This window comes from Trachinotus anak, unplaced genomic scaffold, assembly GCF_046630095.1.
Source record: "Trachinotus anak isolate AG129_WGS33_773 ecotype Australia unplaced genomic scaffold, CSIRO_AGI_Tana_v1 ptg000018l, whole genome shotgun sequence".
Taxonomy (NCBI): Eukaryota; Metazoa; Chordata; class Actinopteri; order Carangiformes; family Carangidae; genus Trachinotus; species Trachinotus anak.
In genome coordinates, this window is record NW_027273869.1 from 1,384,467 (window position 1) to 1,405,215 (window position 20,749).

General features: G+C 44.4%; 1 protein-coding gene across 4 annotated transcripts in view; it reads left to right on the top strand.

The window, feature by feature from the left end:
* The window catches only part of chst11 (carbohydrate (chondroitin 4) sulfotransferase 11), a 92,350-nt gene that overhangs the window by 9,431 nt on the left and 62,170 nt on the right, over positions 1 to 20,749 (top strand). Inside the window, exon 1 of one of the 4 annotated variants that reach the window (XM_071502137.1) lies at positions 6,538 to 7,881. The exons of the other annotated variants lie outside the window; for them this stretch is intronic. The gene's annotated coding sequence lies outside the window, so the exon portion shown is untranslated. Of the gene's footprint in view, positions 1 to 6,537; positions 7,882 to 20,749 lie in introns of those variants that run through there. 4 annotated transcript variants of the gene reach the window in all.

Sequence of the window (20,749 nt, forward strand, 5' to 3'; positions counted from 1 at the left end):
AACTATAGTTCTCATGAAATTGTGTTCTAGTAAAACAACAGTGTAATACACAAACACTGGGACTGCACAGGTTAAATAAACCAGATATAATGTGTTAGATAGGGTTTTTTTTTAATGAGGTAGATTTTATTCCCTTTGGACAAAGCCAGTTTTCCCATCTCCAGTCTTTATGCTAAGCTAAGCTAATCGGCTGCTGGTTGTAGCCTTATATTTACAGACATGAGAGTAGAATCAATCTTTTCATCTACCTCTCTGCGGGCGATTAAGTAAGCTTGGATCTGCAAATGTAAATCTGTTCTTTTGAAGTTGTAGTTTCACCTGCTGAGGTTTTGAGATGTCTGTTTCTGAGATTTCTGCTTCCAACCCAAGTCATTTCAGCTGAAAGGAACTTAATTAATGGTGTTGACAGCTTTAAAAAAAATACTACAAGATCTTTTTTACCAGTTATCTTTGGACCTACTCTCATGAAAAAATAGGCCACTGGAGGCTGCTGACAAAGTGTTCGGTCAATGATCAGGTTCACTGATGCTCATGCTGAATTTTCAGTGCTGCGAGCACTAATTATAGTCCACTGAGTTCTGCTGTATTGTGTTGCAGTAGAGCTCTCTATGTGTGCAGCTACATTCAATATGAACTAAGTGATGGGCTGAAACATGATGACCACCCACAGTGAGGAGTGCTGAATAAGCTCTGGGATTCAGAAGACAGCGAGTGAACGGTTGGTTCTTCCAGTCAGTGTGTTGGGCGAGGTGAAAGGACCTGAGCCACTTTGACAAGGACCAGATCATTATGACCAGACAAGTGGCTCAGAGCGTCCTCGAAACAGCAAGGCTCATGGTGAGGACCCACTGACAGGGGTCTGATGAGGGACGGCCCACCGACCACAGACAGGGTGCTGGAGGATGTCTAACACACAACAGCTCCATCCTTTAAGTGAATCAGGACTTTAAGTTCAACAGGACTCAGAGGATCAGGTGCTAACGTCTTGGTGCCAGATGCCACGGGGTCCCTACCAAGGGTCCATGTCTCTGCAGGCAGCAGCAGAGCTGTTGTAATATTTTGGCTCGTCATGGTGTGTTTTTTATTTTCATTTGGGTGAAGTGAGCCTTTACCCTCCACCTGAGAGGGCCCTGGAGTCAGATATGATTTAGTTCAGAATTAAGTCCCTGTGTTCTGTCACAGGAACATTGTACAGAGTGAGACCTCTCCTCTTTGGTGCATCATTAAATCAGCTTCCAGGGAGAGAATTGATTGTAAAAATTAAACCAAGACACAATTAAAGCTCTGTCAGCGACCCCCAGATTCTGCTCTCAGAGTGCACCAACTCCACAGGCCTTGCATCAGCTCCTGTTCAACACACACACACACACACACACACAGACAGGTCACAAAGTGGATGTTTTATTTTGTATTGGTGATGACAGGGTGCTACCTCCAGGACGTGCTGATTGAAGAGGAGATGTCTACAGATGAGTGTTTGTGCAGGAGCTTGGATATAATTTTTAATGATGCAGTGTGTATTTATGTGTGATTACACAGCTGAGACAATGATTTGTGTGTGTGTGCGTGTGTTTAATGTTGTTGACTTCCCTTATAACCCCTCTTCTTATCTCTATCTCAGTCTGTTTACCTTCTTTCTTAAATGACTTCATCACTTTTCACAATCCTCTAGATTTTTGCCCTGTTTTCACTCTCTCTATTCCTCCCTCTCTTTTTCTCTCTCTCACACACACACACACACACACATATGCGTGGCACCACCATTGTTGTCCATCAGATAAAGTTCCAGGCAGTGGCTCCCTGGTTCAGGCATGTTTAGTGGGCCTGGGAATACCATCTGGCCTCCCAGTGTAAACTCTCACCTCTCTTCGAGGACTTGTGGGGTCACGACCTCTTGTAAAAGGGACAGAGGAGGAGGGGGCACAGTGGTATCACACACTGGCCTTAACTAACACACACACACACCCCTCAGAACCTAAAGGCTTGTAAAATATTGTGTTTATACTGCAAAATGTCAGATTTATGGCCAAAAAGAAGCCCCACTACTGTGACATTTTTACTTCTCTACTTCTTGTGAGGAAGCCAGCTGTTTATACCTGTGTGTTAAAGGTGTGTTTAGTGTGGACAGCTAGGATTGTAGATGACTGAAAATGAGATTTTTAATCATCAAGAATAAAGTTTATAGTTATGGTTTATAGTTATAGTTATTCCTATTTGACTACTGTCAGCTGGTTTCAGTCGAGACTCAGCTGCTTTCAGTCTACTGTCAGCTGAAACTGTGACTGAAACATGGTCCATTAAGACGACGTGTTAACCAGCAGTCACTTCAAGCTGCTACTAAAATCCTGGTTTTATAATCACGACGTCGTCTGACAGAATCTAACACATCAGTCACAGACAAAGACTGTTAAATACAGACTGTGATGTTTGGTTAAAGGCAGAGCCAACCTCAGTAACTGAAGTGATGTAATTCATTACTTTTGCAATTTTATAATTAGCTAAGTAATGTAATTACTTTTTCAATGATTCATTTTCTGTCATGTGATAAGAAACTGAAAATCTGTTGGTTGGAAAAACAAAACCTTTGAAGGTTTTAATGTGGTTTTAGAAACTTTTTTTCTTATAAACCGGTACTTAAATCTGCTCCATCTCCACTGCAGGCTGGAGATTTGTGATTTGGGGCCAAACCTCTCCTCAAATATTGGTCACCAAAGTCCTCAAAAGTTGGTGCAGTCCTTTAGGAGTGTCGATCCAAATTGAAATCAAATATGAAGCTAATCTGACAGAGATCGGCTGACGTCATAAAAGCTCACATTAGAGTCTGACTGGAGTTATTTAAGATGCTCACTGACGGCAGTCCCGTCTGCTGGCCTGAAATAATGAGTCATGAATTTCAGACAGTGAAAGCTTTCTCCAAAATGAACTAGTAAGGTTTTAGGAAGCAAACAACAGATTCCTGGTACAGTTTACATCACTACAGACACACACCGGTGCACAAATACACAGTCTGGTGGTGAGACGTGGCTCATTCAGGCCTAAAGGAGGCTGTCATACCTGTTGCTATATTTCAGCCTGAAGGGCTGGCTTGTTTAGACAGCCCTGAGCGAGGACCTGTGCCCTTCCACCTCATCTCTTCTCTCTGAATTCACTAGAGTCTGGGGTCACTTCAGATCCAGTCTGCCTCATCAGGCCGAGTCTCTGCTGCTCTTCTAAAGGCAGAGGAGCCCAGATCAGCAGCTAATAAGGCTGTTTGCGCTCTGGGCTGCTTGTTTGTTTTTGGAATCTGTGTGTGTGTGTGTGTGTGTGTGTGTTTGTGTGCTGAGACTGCAGATCTGTTCACACACTGTACTGTGTCTTTACTCAGCCTCTGAGTGGTATCCATGCTTGTACACCCAGGCTTCAAAGTTGCACGCTTACATTTCACATCTCCTTCTACGCCCTCAGAGTGGTCGGCTGCTCGCAGAGCCTGACCTGAGTCACCTCATTTGAAACCCCACCATTAGAGAGATTTCCATAACAACAGACCTGCGCCGGTTTGAAGCGAGGAATGGGAAAGTCTTGAGAGAGAATAAAATTTGTCTGCCTGGAATTTCTGCAGGAAACTCTAAATTCCTCACCCTCATTGATCTGTGGTGGTGGTGTCAGTTGTGTCAGCTGTAACTGGAGTGCAGGGGGGGGGGTGCTGAGTGGCTGGGGTCAGCGACCTCAAACAAGGGAGCCTATAATCGCAGAAATGGGCTCCAATCCTGGAACTGCTCGGTAAAGATCTCCAGTCTTCACCTGAACACATTCAACACAGTCTATAAATGATGAAGAGAATTTCTTCTTTTCTTCAGGTTACAGTCATAAACTGAGAAAAGCAGCATCACAGAGGCTGGAATCTTTTCCTGATTCATGTCTTTAAAGATTCATCACTTTTTAAAGGCAATGTGAACCTTTTCATTTTAACACCACTTTACCAGTTCTGGTCTTATTGTCATTCACATCCAGATATTTCTGCTTTTTGCCTCCTTCAGTCTGTGAATAATTTGTTTTCCTCTTTATGATCTAATTATCACAGAGGAGAAAATAGACGTTAGTGCTGAGAAATCATGATCGTGCTCCATGAAGGCAATTCCAACTTTCCCTACATCAAGACACTGAGGTGGTTTTCAAAAAGTCAGTAACAAACAGGAAGAGCCTGACGGATAGAACTGTACTGATAGAACTGTACTGATAGAACTGTGTTGATAGGTCTGTATTGATAGGTCTGTATTGATAGATCTGTGTTGATAGATCTGTGTTGATAGATCTGTATTGATAGGTCTGTATTGATAGGTCTGTATTGCCCATGCTTATGCCTCACAGGAAAAAGATACTCGAGCCCAAAGCAGATAATGTGGACATATAAACATCCATATATATCCATGCCTTACACATATTTGCACATATCTATACCAAGACTGTAGCGTGGTATTTTATCAGAGGCTGCTGTGGCAGAGGCTGAAGAGCTCCTACCAAAGCACATCTGCAGCCAGATGGACGTGACATCAAGTGTGGAGTGATTTCTATTCTGAGACGTTTGTTTTGTGTTGATGTTCATTCAGACTCTCGTTTCATTTTTGGTTACGTCCATCAGATACGTGTGGATGAAATGTCCTCAGGGAAGTGTGGTCACTAGACTGTATTTGATATGGACGGTAATCCGAGGTTTAGAGGTTGGACATTGTTTGAAGGTTCTCATGGGTGCAGTGGTTTTAATGCAGAGCTTCACCACGTTGTAATTCAGTGGTGGATTCCCCTCATGAATCCTGGCAGTCTGGGTGGTGAATGAATCAGCAACACCTCTGATGATCAATGACTCTTTAAGAAGAAAAGCCAAATTCTCTGGTTCCAGTTTCTCAGATGAGAATTCACAGGCTTCCTTTGTCTTCTATGTAAATTGAACATCTTTGGGTTTTGTACTGTTGCTTGGATGAAACAAGATTTCTGAAGATGTCTTCTGGGCATGTTGGTCACACTTCACCATTACCTCATATTTCAAAGTCCAAACAAAATCTTCATAAATCATAAATAAATAATGAACAGATTAAGTGATACTGGATATAATCTGAAACCAACAAAGGATTTTTCTACTCAACTGGTTAGTTCAAGCCATTAGTCAACTAAGATTAAGATGAATATGTTCTTTTATTAGTCCCACAGTGGGGAAATTTGCAGCGTTACAGCAGCAAAGTGACAGTGCAAGAGAAAAAACTGCAAATGTTAGTAACAGATACTTAAGAAAAAGATAAATAATAGATAAGAATATGTTAATATATACAATCAGATATTTACAAAAATAGCAGCAGATTGTCACAAATGTATGTAACACTGTGCTACATTACAGAGAAATAAAAGCTGTAAATGTTCCAAATGACAGGTGTGGAAGGTGTTGAAGGTGACAGGCGGAGGTTTGAATGTCGCAGGGGTTACAAACTGAAAGTGTCGTCACAGCAGAGTCACCTCACAGAGTAGTGGAGTCTGATCATGTGACGAGAGCAGACCAGTGATAAGCCTTGTTTGAGGGGGCGAATATTTGTCTGGTCCTCAGCTTGTGTGTGTGTGTGTGTGTGTGTGTCACAGGGACGTCCTGCTTCAGCCTGACTGATGTTATCTCACAGTGACAGGGGAGACCACCCGACTCGTGAAATTAGAGCCGCACCCTGTGTTTGTGTGTTCGTGCCTCGTCTCCCCACCCCAGCCCATTCCTCTGCCCCCTGTGTGTGTGTGTGTGTGTGTGTGTATTGTGAGAGTGAATTGCGGATGTCCTGTTTGTGTGATCTTAGTGCTGCTGCTGTTTTCCTGCCCAGCTCTGCTGCTAAATCCTGGATCACACATCACAGCACATCAGCTGTGCTGCTGCTGTGTCCCACCATCCACATCCAGCACCAGTACCCCCAGTTCAGCTGCCACACACACACACACTGGAAGGACGATGACATGCATCAGCTGCTCAAACCAGCACAAAATAACAACTTTGGAAAATGAAGTTGGTGAAAGAGAGGCATGTTAAAAAACATGTTAAAAAGCTGATGTGATGTAATGGCGATGGCTCTGATGGTCTGACGCCCTCTCACAGTCACAGTCCACTGGAACCTGAGCTCTTCTGCTCAGGCTTGAGCAAACTCTCACAAACCAACCAAACATGGTTCCCATCAGGCTTCAGATCATGGACGTCTTCCTGGGTCACGCAGCGATGCTGAGGACTGAGCTCTTAACCATCTGCCTGAGTCTGCACTTCATCACAGCGGCGATGAGAGGGCTGCTACACACACACACACACACACAAACACACACACACACACACATATAAACCATCTTATGAAAGGAGTTAAACAGGACTGGAAAGAGTTCTCTTTTTTCTAGGCTTGTGAGGACACTGGAAATAAAACACACACTCACACTTACACTCCCAGTTTTTACGACGATGAAGTCATTAACAGAGAGAAGAACAAACAGGCTCATCAGAGAAACAATAGACAGACACTGTGTGTGCGTGTGTGTGTGTGCATGTGTGTGTGTTTTAAAGCTGGCTGCTGTATATAGATGTGGATTTTAAGGACTTCAGGAGAAGGGTGTTCCTCCTCTGAATGAACAGCGGGGTCCAGGTCCTGAGGAGGTCCTGCTCTGGTTGATCCAGCTCTCTGAGGACGGAGCACTCACAAAAACTACTGTTCAGGAAACTTCCCCTGACTGATGTTGATTTGTCACTTCCTGTGAGCAGAGCAGATTTCCTACCACAGGCCAAAGCCAGGTCAGAGAGGCCGGTGAAATATGTGACAAATTAATAAATAAATCAGGCTTCAAAATAAAAAGAACCGTTAAAGATGTGAAATGATTTTATCAGACAGGCAGGAGAAACAGGGAGAAAGAGGATGACTAATGATGAAGGTTAGCATCTTTGTTGAAGAATAGATGGAAACATGAATGTTATTTTCACCTTGTAGTTGTGTTGAACGTTACTGCACTTGATCACAGTAACACTTGGCACAGCAGAGTCACAGCGATCAATGGATTTATTCATGGAGACACAGTGAACTTTGGTGAACTCCTGACATGAGTCTGTGCCAGTGACCGACTGCAAACCAACAATGACAATGAGAACCGAGTCCAGACTGGAAGAAGGTCTTGTGTTGGTTGGGTCACATGACCTACAAGTAGGGCTGCAACCCTGCAACACTGGCTTCATGGTTTACAGTGAGTCTGTGGAGGAAGTCTTCACCTGCACGGTAAAAGTACTCAGTTACAAGTAAAAATACTGCATTCAAAAAAAAATTCCCCAGTGATTTTCCTGCTGTAGTTGGTGAGGTGGAGCTTTTTTAAACTATTTTGTATCTAATGATTCTTGTCATTGTGGATTCATTGGCTGATTATTTTCTCCAATAACTTATCAATTGTTTGATTTAAAAAAAATCTTAAAATAGTGGGAAATGGTGTCACGAGTGGCGTAAACATGACTGTAGGTGTGTGACAGTGCAGCCAGTCTGGTCCTGTCTGTACCTTTAACTCACACACACACACACTCACTTCATCAGCCCCCCCCAAGGCCAGGACACTTGTGTGTGTTGTTTGTTTATGGGGTCAGATAGGAGTCAGTGTGTGTCTGTTTGTGAGTCAGAGGTTAGCATTTACTGAACAACACAGACGGAGCCGGGAGGTGGCATGTGGGGAAATATTTCAGTCTTGCAACAGCGTTCGCACGTTAAGATTTAAAGTTATAAAGGAGACGCACACTTTCATCTGCACGGACGGATGATGTTCTCGTTCCTCATGTTTGATGTGTCTCCTCCACTGGTTGCTGCTGTGCGTCCAGTTTTTATGCAAACTGGAGATCTGCCCTCTCTGCTGCTGCATGTGCAGGTGAGATTCTCTAGTCAGTTCAGTTGTTTTCTTTTTTCTTCAGTAGCACTAACAAGCAAATGTACTTGGTTCAATATCCATCAATTTTCCTACCATGGTCTGAATAATGTCATTAATGTCATAAAAGTGTGAGCAGCAGTGGATTAATGGCTGATGACTACGAGTCGACGAGGAAGCTCTTGGTCGGTTCTTCACTGTAGGTCAAACACTTGCTATTAGACCCGTGTTTGCTGTGATATGTTTTATGAGCATTGATCTTGTTTTGGATGTAAATTTATAAGTGGGCCCTCACAAAGACCAGCTCAACGGGAAAGCACTTCCCACTGGCCAGCCCAGGCCCTGCCACCATCTTTAGTGTTTCAGACTCCAGTCAGAACTCTTGAAGTGCTTTGACTCTCTCTTACAGCCTCTCTGGCATTTAGCTAACAAGTGGAATCTGTGCCACTAGCATGAGTGGACGACTGTTTCTTGTGAATAACATTGATTTATGTAAATGTGTTTTAGCACATAGGTAAGGCAGTCTGTGTGACGAAATGAATTACTCCCCCAGACGCAAAACAAATGTATTATGTCACGTCTGGTTATATTCTCAATATCTTTTGTAATCAACAACAGATCTCATGTGCAGATCAAAACCACTCACAGCGACTGTGCATGTGTCCACTGTCCTGTATCTTACTCCTCTGTGCCACATCATTATTTTATTCATTTGGAAGAGCAATGGCCAATGATGTAACTCCATCACTCAGTCAGTGACATCTACAGGACTGGCTGCACAGAGGCGGTCCAGCCAAAAACATCAAGCAGACATCAGGGAGCCAAACTGTTGCACAGGGTGACATGTTCCTCCATCCATGAACACACACACACACACACACACACTGTTGTTTAGTTTGATCCAGTCACACACTCACCAGCCTGCTGCCGCAAATAATCGTCTCTGTTCCAGACTGACTGTTTGATAAGATCGCTGAGTAACTGCAAAAAAATCCTGAGCAGCTTTAAATATCATGAATCATGTAGGGGTGGGGGTCAGGGGGCTCTGTGCTATATCCTGTCTGAGGATCTTGAAGTGTCTAGCTGCACCCCTGATGTCTATGTGTGTGTGTGTGTGTGTGTGTGTGTGTGTGTGAGTGAGTGCTGGGTGCTGGCATGTTGATAAGTGTACAGTGGGAGTGGAATGGTTCCCTGTGGTCGTTATGCACGGCTGCCCCCGCTTGTCTGCAGGCCCTGGGCAGCAGTGGGAATGTAATCACTCCACCGCTGCCAATAAATATTGATTTGGTTGTTAGGTTTTCGCCCCGAGCAGTAACTGGAGTGTAAGCGACACGCGTTAGCTACATTTGGACATTCAGAACAGCGGAGCAGGAGGGAGCAGAGGGCATTTTTAGGTGGTGACCGAACGGCTTTCTGGCAGTCAAGGTGCCAGGCTAGTGTGTGTTTGTTTGTGTGTGTGTGTGTGTGTATGTATTTGTTGGCATTAGTAGGCCCAAAATATGACATATGTGCCTCTAGAGGATAATGCAACGTGTGTGTGTGTGTGTGTGTGTGAGAGAGAGAGAGAATCAATGTCGATGCATTGATTTAGGAATTGGGGAAAGTCGGTGGGCATGGTGAGCCCTCCTAGCTCTTTGAGAGTCAACTGAAACTGTTTGTTTGTGTGTGTGTGTGTATGTGTGTGTGTGTGTGGTGAGGAGAAGTGAATCATGGCTTTAATTAAGTGGAGGAGGGCTGAGCAGTGTCTCATTAAACAGGCTGCTCTGCACCAGCTACTGGGACACTGCACAAAAACTGGAAGGGATTTTCCACTCCTCCTCCTCCTCCTCTTCCTCCTCTTCCTCTTTGTCCTCCATCCTCTCTCTGGATCAGTCTGCTTGCTAAAGAAAAGAAATCCACCCTGGGATACTCGGTACACACCGCTAAATGTCATCAGTCTTTGGTATTCTGGTCATTCTGGAGGGATTTTGTGATAAAGTCCTGCAATTAAGGTTTTCAACCCCCCTACACACCCACCCACCCCCTACCCCACCCCTCCATCAGCCTCATCTGGTTCTACTTTGAAAAAAATATGGTAGGATTTCAACTGTGAACCAGCTTGTGTTTTTAGTCCAACCTTTAAACAGCTGAGTGTAAAGTGGAGCTCAGATTAGCCCTCGCCTGCTTCTCTCCGCCGCTCCGTCAGAAGCGTCGTCCTCCTTCTACAGCGTCTTCAGTCAGTTTGTATAAAATGTACATTTTTTCTAAATCCTTTGACTGCTCACTGCTCTCACCTTCACCTCGGTGGATCCACACCTGCTGCTTCCCGTCATCTCCCTCTGTCTCTTACACACACACACACACACACACATCTCTCTCCACTGGATTTATAATGTGTTCCCAGTGTTTGTTATACTGTACAGTAAAAATCATTTTCCCATCAGAATATTGTCTGGAACCATCACTAACCTCCTGAACCTCCTTCTAACAAAAACTACATTTAACTAAATTGAAGCACCAATAATTTAACTGAATTTTCCATTTATTTGGATGACTTTAATGATTAATTAAAATTATATGTTTAATAATTAATGAGACTGATCTGAAACCTCTGGATGCACCTTGATTCTTGGTCATTGGTGTGACATTTGACATTACCAAGTAGAGGGCCCAGATTGTTGTTTGCATTATGGGTAATGTAGGATCCAGTGTTTCTGGAGTGTAACCAATACTAAAGACTAAACGTCTGGGTATTTTTGGCCTTTGCTGCATTGATTTCCATGATTTTTTGGAAATCTGTCTCCTGGAACAGCTACAGGCTACTAAACTGCTGCAGTACCACTTTAAAATGTCAAATGTCATTTTACTTTCACTCTCGGTCTGATTTCTGCTGCTGCGGGTGCAGATGCTTGTCTCTACGTCTCTTTTATGACGGATTTCTTCCTGTATGAATGCTGACGGTTGGTTGTGGTACCAGATAAAAGCCTCTTTGATTCTGAGAGACTAACGCCAAAACCTGACAACTGTGATGTCAGCGCATCCACAGGAAAATGAAAATATCAATCCACAGTAATGAGCGCAGTATCAGGGATGCGCTTTGTGATTAGTTGCATTGATTCAAAGTTCTTTTCCTGACAGTTTTCAGTTTCTGCCACAGCTGTGTGAAATGACCTCTCTCTCCAAGCTGACAACATGACAGTCCAGATCTGTGGATTCACTACTCCTCCACAGTTTTTCCACATCGCATCCTTCTCTCTTCATGCACCTCTCTTTCCCATTATCCGTCCATCTGGGCTCATTGTCCAGGCAGTTTTTCCAGCTGTGGATATCCTGCCAGCGTGGCCAGGTTGGCCGGTGCAGTGGTGGATGTTGCCACCGGCCGGCTGCAGACTTCATAGTGTGGCATGGCAGCACAGAGCATGCTCAGCTGGTCGCTCCGACCGAGACTCAAAGGCTCCTCTCATGTCCCGCCAAACGGGTCAGGGCGGACACGTTGGCAGAGCCGGCCAAACAAATCTCTCCTCATCACTGACTCAGCAAGAAGTGGGCATAAACACACACACTCTCATACTCACACACACACACACACACACACACACACACACACACACACACATTTATGCTCTAGTGACAGTAAAATTCCTTGGAGAATAGTCTCTGAGCTGCCTCGTCATGGGTTAAGGTGAGATTTTGACCTGACTAGGGTGAAATCATGAGGGTCGCTGCTGTTTAGGAAATTGTGATTAGTGTTGATTTCCTGTGTGCAGAGTGTCTGCCTGTGACCCCCCCTGTCACAGAGTCAGACAGGTTCTCAGGCTGACAAATACCTGAAACTGAAAAAAAGGCTGAAAAATCAAGTCAAAGAGAGCAGACTTGTGTTGTTATGACTCTTTGGAGATTTCAGACCAGTGATGAGGTCAATCAGTCAAACTGTACTCTGACCACCAACCTGCATCAAAACAGCAGTGCTGACCTGTGACAGAACAAAACCAGGCCAAACAGAAGGAGCAGTCATGTGAGTTGGTCACATGGTTCTCAGGTAGCCATCAGGGCTCACTGACAGAAACAACAGCTGATTCCACTCATCATTAATACAAGTTCAATTCCCTTCAACAGTTTTGAGCGACGACCCCGCCACGAGGTTTGCAACCCCCTCACTCTTGTCTCACCCTTCAGCCACCTGCTTCACTTCGGCGCCCTGCCCTGTTGGCTCTGCTGTTTACATGATTGTGCACGTGCAGCGCTCAGTGTGTATTAACACACGGGACACAGGCTGAGTGACCCTCTGATGCAAACACACACTTCTCAGAGGTTACTGTCACACATGACAGCTCCCAGACGTACACAAACTCGTGACACTTGTTAGAGGCCAAATTTGTCAAAGCCGCCGGCGCCTCATGTAACATCCCACCTTCACATGTCCCTCTTTGGACTGGCAGACCCCGCTGTGCTGGGTCAGGAGGTCAGGAGGAGACGACTCCCACAGTCACACATACTCATTTCACTCACCCTGATCTGTTTTACCACCCCCCCCGGTGGTCCCGACCCCCAGGTTGAGAGCCACAACTTTAGACCAAAGAGTTGGTGGATGGACCAATCAAATGACAGATTGACCCATTTTGCCATTTTTAGGTTGGAGAGTATAAATGAAGCCAGATTGGTGTCGTGGTCATGAAAAAATTACTGTTCAATTTTCCACACACATTTAGTCACAAGGCCCCTCCTCTCTCTCTACCTCTCTCTCTCTCTCCTTCTCTCTCTCTTCTTCTTCTTCTTCTCTCTTTCTCTCTTTATCTGTCTTTCTTTCTCTCTCTCTCATGCCCCCCCCCCTCTCTTTCTCTCTTTCCCATGCTACCTCTCTCTCTTGATTACACACACATTCAGAATCCCACCTCGCCTTCAAACCGCTGTGGTTGTAGCGTTGTGGTGTGGTGTCTGGTCGGGTCACACCAGGACACGCCATGTCTGAACATGGCTGAGGGGAAAAAGGAAAAGAGGGATCAGGGGAGGAATAAAGAGAGAGGAGCTGAGGAGGAGGAGGAGGGCTGAGGAAGTTATGTCAGGAGTGGAGAGAAGAGATCATGGTGCAGATCATCAGAGAAAACTGTGTCCCATTTTATTAAACACAATATCACAGCAACAGCTTGAGGGAACTTCTTCTAATTTGGCACAAACATTTACTTGGACTCAAGGATGAACACATTACATTTTGGTGGTCAAAGGTCAAAGGTCAAGGTCACTGTGTGCTTCACTGAAGCAGATAAACATGGTGGAAATGATTTCCTGTCAGCTTCCACACCTTCTGCCATTATGTGAAGAATCTAACTGGAACTACATCAGAGCTGCTCCCTCATAGTCCACCAGACGTTAGTTGATGAGAAGAGTCTGAGTCAACCAAGTTTAGATCAGTCGGTTGGTCGCAGGGAAGAAGAAAAAAAATGGAACTCATTGGGAACTGGTGACAGACATGATTTCCACAGCTGCTCCCTGTGGGTATTAGACAGTCATGTAACCGAGCGCCTTGGGTTCAACTTCCTGGACATATTTAGTAAAATAATAAGGACAAAGAGATGCAGTACAATGAACAGCAGCAACAACGTTATTTTTACTAATGTGTGACAACAGCTCCTGGCTTCACAATTCTTAGAGGACACACAGCCTCAAATATCGAAACAACATAGTCTGCATTAAACGTACTGGTGGCAGACAGTGGGATCATTTCCTGAAGCTAAAGGAGCCTGATTGCTGCAACTAAAATAATCCACGTCTGCGTTGTGAAGCAGATTTCTCTCATAATTCAAGTCGCTGTAAAACACAGTGCAGAGACTTGTAGAAGCAGACAAACTCATCTGTAACAGCTTCTCTTCACAGTAATTATACTAAATAATATCTCAGAATGAATGTATTTATGGCCTGTTGACGTGAAGAGGCTACAGTACACTTAGAAGACGAGGCAGAGCGGAGTCTGTTTAAACCACATCCAGGCAGATACATCATAATGACAGCTGTCTGTTCTCTCATCTCTACTGCAGTTATCTTCCTCCTCTTCCCTCACACCATACCTCACTACCACAGGGCTCACTGACACACAGTCACACACAGTGTGGCTTTGGATGCAGTTGGCTGAACCCTGCTGCTGAGGGGGGCTGGATAACACTTGTTCCTGCTGCAGACTGAGCAGGTGAGTCTGACAGGGCCGTCGCCTTCCTGCAGCTCTGTCCTGCAGTTTTGTGGGGCCACAGGAGGATTCAGCTTAGGAGAGGTCAGATCTGTCAGGAGGACAACCACTTGATTTGCACTAAACTGTTCAATCTGAGCAGTGAGGAGAGAGTGGAGGTGGATGATGTGTGTGTGTGTGTGTGTGTGTGTGTGTGTGTGTGTGTGTGTGTGTGTGTGTGTGTGTACACGGATGGCTAAATTGTCCATCTGGATCTCCAGAGAGACAGAATGTGGGGAGGGTTGTGTGGACCCTGAGCTGATGACTGGAGGTCGGGTGACTCCTCCCTTCTGGGATGGGTGATGTGAGGTGGTGGGCAGACTGGGAGACCTCAGCCTTGTAGGGACTGTGAACAGAGCTCTGTGTACACTAGGAGATGATGGATGATTGGTCCTGCTGGGACAGTGGCAGCCAGTGGCTCTGCAGGTGATGAATGTGATTTTTGTTTATAATGCTGTGGGGCTTTTTTGGTTCTGTGGAACCAGATTTACACATGCAGGCTGTATCCTTTGGAGAGCTATGAGTCAATCAAGGTTTATTTAAAGGTCTTCTCTTGTCTGAAGCTCAATGCTTTCACCTCAGTGTAATCTGTCACTCTTGGCCTGCGAAGGCCCATCTGTCTCCTGTGTGTGTGTATGTGGGGGAGTTGTGCTGTATATGTACCTGAAGGTCTATGTCTATGTGCTTCATGAATCACCAGCGATGGAGATTAGGAGATATTTATGAGGAATAGCTGGGCATCTGTTACCTGCTGATAGAAGTAGAGAAGGAGGGAGGGAGCGCCTGGTGGAGGAACAAAGACTGATGGGGGGGCTTGGCGCTCAGCTTTTACACCTTCTTCCTACTACATCCCGGTTGACGGGGGTCCGCCCAACACTATGGAACTATAGAGTGTGACTTCTGACAGTGAGCGAGTCTGGCGGAGCTCTGCTGGAGTCTGTTCTCACCTCATGTGTTTGTGGGGGGGTTGGACTAAATCTGAACTGATGAGATGAACACAATGAAACGTCTGTTTATCATCACTGTCAGCTACAAATAGGAACTAGGCTTGGGTCCATACTACATCATGCCAAAACCTTGAACTGCTGTTTAGCATCACTTATACATGAAACATGAAACACATGATTATAGATTATAAAAAATACCCGAAACATTAAAAAACTAGAGTCACTACCTGATGATTGTTTCCTTCACCAACCAGAGAAGTATCAGGAAACATGGTCACAGTCTCTCCTTCCTCAGTTACACTGTTGAAAAATAGCTAGAGATCTTTTTGCAGAACATTATGATGTCACAGTGAAGTTGACCTTTGACCTGTTGGATATAAAATGTCATCATTTCATTTTATCCTTACAGACATTTGAATTGAATTTTGTCAGAATTAGTGAATGAATTCATGGGTTATGACCAAAAAATGTGTTTCGTGAGATCACAGTGACCTTTGACCTTTGACCACCAAAACTGGGTCTAAATTAATGTTTGTACCAAATTTGAAGAAATTGCCTCAAGGTGTTTTTCTGACATTTTGTGTTCACGAGAATGAGACGGACAAACGGACGAGACATAAAAATCACACAAACACACACACGCACGCACACTCATATATACATCAGCTTTACAAAGACTAACAGCCGCAGCTTTGGTCACTGAATGAACATTTTTCATTTTATCCAGTGGGATTTGAAAGAGTTTCATTATCATAAGCTTGTATAATTTTCTTTACCCATACAGAACAGTGTGATCCTTTAATTGGGGTTTAAATATAATTTTTTTTTTCAGATTTGGAGTTACGAGGTTTCCTCATGGTGTTGGACATTAGAAATGAGGTTTGGAGAACATGATCAAAGATGATACACAAATGCAGCACATTATCTGCATTACAGCACTTTGTAGGCATGTGTATGTGTGTACTGTAAATTCTTCACTTCATTCAACTGCAGAAGACTTTTCTGAATGGGTTTTACAGTAAAGACAAACTTTTATTGTTTTTATTACACAAGTATATTTTATTTTATTTCATTTTATATTATTTCAGTAAGACATCTTGCTGTTTCCTGATCTGTTCGTGTTGTGATTTACTGCAGGTGTTTTACCTGTTGTCTTATTAAATTCAGCATACTGAGGCCATGTGACTTTCTCCCTCATTGCAGTCAGTTCCACTTTGCATTTTTTTGTTCCATATTGGTCCGCTGTAAACGAAACTCAAGATTTCCTGCATGTTTTTAAAATTAAAAGCCTTCCAGCAGCTCAAAGGGCGTAATCCGTCCCTTTTCTGGTCTGGAGTTTAATGTGAAACCTACAGGAATTATTGAGTCTTATTGATATTATTTACTTTATTGAAGAGATGTCAGCTAATTAAATGGAAATTCTGATGTTTCCAACGGGGTCGTGCTCTGTTCTGTTTTTGGATCACAGTAACTCTGCACTCAACACCTGCAGTGATAAAGATTTCATATACAACAATCCCAGTGAAAACCCTTTTTTCACCTTCACCAGGGGCCTTTAACTGTTGACACAGGACACAGCCCCCGTCATTATGTCAGACTCTCAATCACTTGAATAGCAGCTTTGATTTGAGAAGATATGGTATGCATGTCTGCTCTCTGTCTCTCTTATATCTGCCTGCGTCTTCTCTCTCAGACTCTAAGTTGAGATGACTTGGACACGTGTTTAGTGTCTCGTCCATTCTGAATTGATTTCCCACACATCCTCTTGCCAAGTTGTGGCCGTGATCAGCTGTAGATCTGACTGACACAGACACCTAAGATGCTGCTTTGTATCCCTGCTCTGTGTCTCTCAGGGTCCACTGGCTCCCTGAATCATGCTCAGTCACTCTCTCGCTCTCTCACACACACACACAGAGACACTAACATATGGGCAGACAGGGCCATAATTTCCCCTGCTGTCTATTTTAAGAGGGCTCACAATCCTCGAAAAAACACGCACAGTATAATTTAGCGGTGCATAACAGCAGTGTTGCAAGAGCAGGCGGCATTAAAGGTACCTCAGTGCACGGAGGGAGAAGGCCAGACAGACAAGCAGAGCGGGACATGACTCAGTGCCTCTATCCTTCATTTATGTCTCATTCAGGCTAATGCTATGTTCTCACAAATGAGCTCTTTGCATTTCCTGTTGATCGCTCTATAAAGAATAAAAATAACCAGTTCCACTTAAACAGCTTTAACGGCTCAGTGCTGGCATGGAGACAGATGCTTGGCTGCCATGTGACCATCGTGTTTCCTCTGCTCAGAACTGCGCTCAGCTCTAAACAAATGAAGGCTAGAGTCAATGGCGTGTCCGCTAATCTGTCTTCCTGTTTCTGTGTGAGCATCGGCCGGAAACAAAAAGATTAAACAAAGGGGCTGAAATGTGTGTCCTCCCCTGTGTTGTGTGTTTGTCTCTCTGTGGGACGGTGCGGGGTTATAGAGGCAACACAGAAACAAAAGTGAGAGTAGCAGCGTGTTTGGTTCAGTGCAGATGAATCACTAGAGCTTTAAATGCAGAGTGTAATGTGTGAAAACACATTCAAGCAAGTAGTTATTACCTGTTGTTAGTAATACAATGTTTGATTATTGATTTTTGACCTTTTAATTTCAGCTGCCATCTTTAAAATGGGCTCAGTTCCTGCAATGAGTGTTTAAAGGTCCATCCAGTCTAAAGGTAGATGTCCATGTGTTTGTGATTATAAAGCAGGTCTAGGTTCTATATTAACACTGTGAAAGTATCAAAGCCTCAGTCCACAGAGAAATGCACACAGCCTGTATTCAGAAACTGAGCCTTAAAACCGGCTTCTGGAACTTTGTGATGTCACAACAAAGCAGTCACTGCCCTCAGCCATACCCCCAAGCCCCGCCCACCTGGACCCACCATCCAACCTTGCAGGATTTGGTTTCTCTGAGTGTTTACCTGAAATCTGCTATATTTTTATTGGATCACTCAGAAAACAGTCAACCAATCAGGAGAGAGGCTCAGATACTCTCTTCTGCTTCAGCTGTTGAATGAATTCAGCAGGATCCATCCAGTGCAGGTTTTTTTTTTATCATGAGGCATTTGTGTAAGCGTGCTGTGTAGCTCTGAAAGTGTTAGTGGAGCAGATTGCTATAAAATGTTGTAAAGTATCATTTGAGGCTTGAGTAGACTGAGTATCATTTCTTCATTGCTGTTACGTTTCTCTTCATTGTGTTGAAGTTTATTTCCTATAAATGAGTTTGATTTATTATGTTGTTCATAGTTTTCTCAGTTTGTTATTTTGTTGAAATGTGACAGTTTGTAATTCATTCCAGGTGTGTTCTGTTGTGCTGTTTTTTGTTCAGTTTATTTTGTACTATGTGCTGTTGGTTTTCCTCATGAATGGAGTTTGAAATAATTTCCCCTCCGCACCAGTTTCCCATAGTGGAGAAGTATTTGGAGAGTCGTTCAGCAGATGCCCCCACCTCCCGGATTAGGCTGTCAAACTAAAAGCAAACTGAAAACTTAAAGCTGTAATAGATGATTCTGTCCTCAGGGTCAGTGTTACCCTTCGTGATCGTTCATCATGATTGGCTTGATTGATATTTAGAGTTGCTGGAGAAGGAAAAGTCAGTGAATATGATGTTTTGGAGAAAAGTCATAATATTCTCTTGCAGTTAAATTTCTAAGCCTCCAGCTGCCACCCAGACTGTGTTGTCCTTTATTCCAGGTGAGTTACCTGCCTGCCATGATCTGTCTGCTCACAGAGGTGACGTCCCCTCTGATTATGGTTGTTGGGTTTGAGGTGTGGTTGGTTGTTTGTGAGAAAACTGTGATAGAGTGGAACATATCTTCTCTCTGTGAGTGTGTTGCTTATTGTAGGTAAGTGAACAGATTGGATTGTGTGTTGGCCTGAGGGATTTGTTGCTCTGAATTATTTAGGTGAGTTTCTTGTAATAGGCATTTGTCTGGTTAATTCTGTTTGACTGAGTCAATTCCAAGAGATTAAAGTTATAGGAAGCAAAGAAACGTGAAAAAGAACGAAAATAATTCAGTAAGTTGACCACATATGAGCACAGATAAATACATGATGACCACATTGTAATGGCTGATTGATTGACAGGTTGTGATGCTGTTGCTGCGTAATGTCAATATCTAATTATGTGATTGAGTTATGTTTTCATCTGTGAATAATGTGTAAAATGTGAAGGGTTTCAAAATAAATGTCTTGTTTACACTTTGACATAATGTGATAAACAGCACTATATGTTTCCTCCGGTATTTACTATAGTCAAAATAATCCATAAATAATATTTATATTACTCAAAAAAATGTTACATATGTTCAGATCAATGAGGCCATTGAAACTACAGGCTCAAAAGAGAAGTGAAAAACATACCAGAATTATCATGTTTCTAAAAAAACAAACTATTATTAAATGATTTTTGTGGGGAATAATCTTCTTTTTAAATTGCTGAGTACAAAGTGATTTTATTCACATCTGTAATGTGACAGGTTCATTGCTACCACCTTCTTGAGGGAGAGAGACAGATGTGCACATCAGGCTGCACTCTGGGTCTGTGGGGCCATCATCTTCCTCACATCTGCCTCCCTCTGCAGCTTCTGCTCCACTGTACCCGCCCCTGACTGTACCTGCCCCTGACTGTACCTGCCCCTGACCGTACATGTCCCTGACTGTACCCGCCCCTGACTGTACCTGCCCCTGACTGTACCTGCCCCTGACTGTACCTGCCCCTGACTGTACCTGCCCCTGACTGTACCTGCCCCTGACCGTACATGTCCCTGACTGTACCCGCCCCTGACTGTACCTGCCCCTGACTGTACCTGCCCCTGACTGTACCTGCCCCTGACCGTACATGTCCCTGACTGTACCCGCCCCTGACTGTACCCGCCCCTGACTGTACCTGCCCCTGACTGTACCCGCCCCCGACTGTACCCGCCCCCGACTGTACCCGCCCCCGACTGTACCCGCCCCTGACCGTACATGTCCCTGACCGTACCCGCCCCTGACCGTACCCACCCCTGACTGTACCCGCCCCTGACCGTACATGTCCCTGACCGTACCCGCCCCTGACCGTACCCGCCCCTGACTGTACCCGCCCCTGACTGTACCTGCCCCTGACTGTACCCGCCCCTGACTGTACCTGCCCCTGATCGTACCCACCCTGATCATACCTGCCCCTGACTGTACACGCCCCTGATCGTACCTGCCCCTGACTGTACACGCCCCTGATCGTACCTGCCCCTGAGGGTATCTGCCCCTGGCTGACCTGCTCTTCAGGTGAGAAATCAAGTTGAAGTAGTGGGTGTCTGGACGTGGTCCCATTCTCTGTATGGTCCTGGTCCTGCTGGTGTGCTGCAGGAAAACACTTCCTGTTGGTGCTCGGAGCAGGACCTGACATGTGTCGTATATTTTCAGCTTCAGCCTCTTCCTCCATTGCTGCTGTTAAAGGAATAAGAGGAGCTCATTAGTGAAACTGCTGATTCTGTATTCTCTCCACTAATAATGTATTCAGCCTCTCTTCCATGTTGAGCCCAGCTGCTGCTGGTTTGCACCTGGTTTGCACCAGTGCCTGTGGTCACCAAATCAGAATCAGAATCAGAATCAGTTTTATTGCCAAGTATGCTTTCACATACAAGGAATTTTTTCTGGTGATTGGTGCAATTGATCAGCAACAGTGGGGCTCTCTAGCCTTGTTGATGAGG